Below are 3,061 nucleotides of genomic sequence, written 5' to 3' on the forward strand. Positions count from 1 at the left end.
CTATTTAGAAAGCAAAGTGCTCTGTAGCTGTGAGTATGTGATTTCACATTGGTAAGGCATTCTATCAAATTTGAACAGCTTATCATAGCTTTCTTAAAAGGAATTTGTATTTATATTTATCCTCAGTTTTCAGATGTAATAGCCAAGCCTGAATACTCTGATTTGTGATTTTTCTGATTCACTATTATTCAGGATTCCTTTTACTTTTTCTCACAGGAGACTAAGAATCCTTCCATCCCTTCATTTCTTAGGCTTCTTCTTTCCTATTTTTTAGGTATTTTGCCCAAAACAATGGTGAGAACTTAAAAGAAAAGAAAAACAATTCAATCCTATGTTCATAAAAAGTAGAGAGCTACCAGTTTCCCTAGTTTGTGGTGGTTGTGATTGCTACTGTTGTTATGACTATCCTGTCTTTTGTGTACCTTGAATGGTTCCTGCTTTTAAAAATGTTTATCCAGTGTTTCACATAGTTCCCATGACTCCCCGCTGATAAAGCTTCAGTATAATTAAAGTATTTATATGAACACTGTGGAATTCAACTTGCATTATTTAGACACACAAAGGAACATTCCTGGCATTTCCAAGTCACAATTGTGTAATCCGATGACATAGTGTTACTTAACTTAAGAATACCTTTACACCCAGTAAAAAATAAAAGTAAAATTGCTTTGTTTTCTTTTTTTTGTTAGATGATATTCTTCAGGTAAACTAATTTCACTGGATTATACTTCAATTTGAACTGAATTTTCTAAACTAAGCACTCTAAAATAGTCCTGCTAGGCTATATTTGCTTGTTTAATTAACTTGGGGTGGGAAAGAACCATATCTAGACTGGGAGAAAGCTAACTCATCCCCATTCAAATAGGCCTACATGCAGACATTTTTGTTTTGGTTTGATTTTTGCCTTTAAGTAAAGGCTTGCCCCTTGACAATCCTCATTATGAAAATAAATGTAACATTGAATAAGTTAATGTCATTCTTTTGGAATTATGACATGAAGGGGAAGAAATATAACACGTTAGAAATTTTGGTAGGAATTGATTTGCAAAAGAAGTGGCCACATTTGTTTTTATTGTGGTTAAAGCTCTAGTTTGGGAAAAGACTAAAGGGCAAGGAATTGGGGAATTTATGGATGAATGTGGATCTAATGAAGAGAGCCCATTGGTTCTACAGGCCAGGGTAAGATTCCCACAGTCTTGAACAAACAGTTCTCAGCCTATAATTTCTAAGCCTTTGTTTTCCCACTTTGGAATTCTGACTACAGGCATGTTACCAAGCCAACTGGGTTCACTACAAAGATCCAGCAATGCTCTTTTTATCATAAAGATCAAGACAACAATTGTGTGCCTACAAGAAAAGAACAACTAAAACCATCTAACAAGCATCAAAAGAACAATTCTAGAGATAGTTGCCTTTGAACTCCAATAATGGGCAACATTCAGTCTCGAGATTTGAAATCCCCAAGTTAAAGGAATTCATTACCAATCGCCTTTCCATGTAATTATAAGAGCTGCTGGCAGCAAGTATTTTCAGCAGCATTAATTTTGTCAAATGGGATATTTTGCAGTCATGTTGAATTCCATACAATGGCCGTATTATAAATCCACGTTGTAGACTTAGTTTTGTTTATTATAGAGTTCATTTATGAAATAGAAGAAATCTAAATTTCACTTTGGCTTTACCCCAAACCATAGAAAATAGAGTATTCTTTTACAAAAGCTTGTTCTGAAATATCACTTCCTGAATGTGAAAGTATGCTGTTTGTACAGATACATTCCATTAACATGCGCAATGCCCAGCTGAGAAAATAAAAAAGGGTAGTTAATCTGGGCATTTCCCTCTCTGTAGCTGTGACCTGTGAACAATTTCAGCTCCATATATAAAAAAAAATAGGATTTTCCATTTTTGTGTAAACACTTCATTTTCTGGTGGCATGGAAGCAATTTAAACTGAATTGAGGCAGGCATCAATAATTCAGAATAAATATTCTATTTGAAGAACTTGGACCACTTTTATTTGTGGGGGCCTATATCCAAACCTGAGAAACAGCTTTTGGGATTCAGTCATTTCTTATCATGAAATCTATGATAAGCCATTTTTGTGTGCGTTTCTTGTGAGTATGCAGTTTCTTTTGTTTTCCTACATAAAGATTAGAGAACCAGCTATTTTGGTGTTTTATTTTGGGGAGGATTGAGTGAGTTTTGCATTGGCCAACATAGGCAAATCTTAAATAATAGTAGATTGTTACGATATGCTCTTAGAGAAACGTTTCTACGAGTCAAATCTGATTTTTTATGGGGGTAATAAAACATTATATGCCCATCAAGACCTTGATGAAAAATATATTAGAAAAAAAGGGAGAGGGGCATAATGTGCATATTTATTTCATAATAAACAATATGTCTATATTCTGCATAGTATAATCAGGTTCATGGAATAGCCAATTCAATATATTTTATTAAAGAGATCTTAAAATAGGAATTGTGTCTGCATTCAACAGTCCAAAGGCTCCAGAAAGACTAAGGCCAGGCAAGTAGAGAGGAGAGACAAGGAAGAAGGAAGGATTTTATATGCCAGGGTACAACTGTGGAAGCCAACTAAGAAATGTAACTTGTGACTTGTCTGTTTTTAGGTCTATGAATAATAACATGGGGTACTCTTAGCAAAGGACTTTAGTATGAATTGCTGTTAAGTCAAAATCTATTGCTATTATGCATATTATGCTTTCAAAATATAGAGAAGATGAATTGAAAGCAATATATGAATGATGCATACCAGGCTTTATTTAAGCATACAAATTTATTTAAGTTTTATGTGACATGGGAGTCATCATCTATAATAATAAAAGCATAATATGCTAATTAGGCTGGACATCCTTCCGGACAACCTTCCAGCCAAAGCCGGGGCTGCGATGGAAGCCCAGGTCCTGGGTGCCTGTCAGGTGCTGCCAGGTGCCAGAGGGAAGCCCAGGTCCTGGGTCCTAGGTCCTGGGTGCCAGAGGGAAGCTGGTGCCAGCAGCGGGGGGAAGGAAGGCCTACTCTTGCACAAATTTTGTTCATCG

The sequence above is a fragment of the Myotis davidii genome, unplaced genomic scaffold (assembly GCF_000327345.1).
Source record: "Myotis davidii unplaced genomic scaffold, ASM32734v1 scaffold159, whole genome shotgun sequence".
In the NCBI taxonomy this organism is placed as follows: Eukaryota; Metazoa; Chordata; class Mammalia; order Chiroptera; family Vespertilionidae; genus Myotis; species Myotis davidii.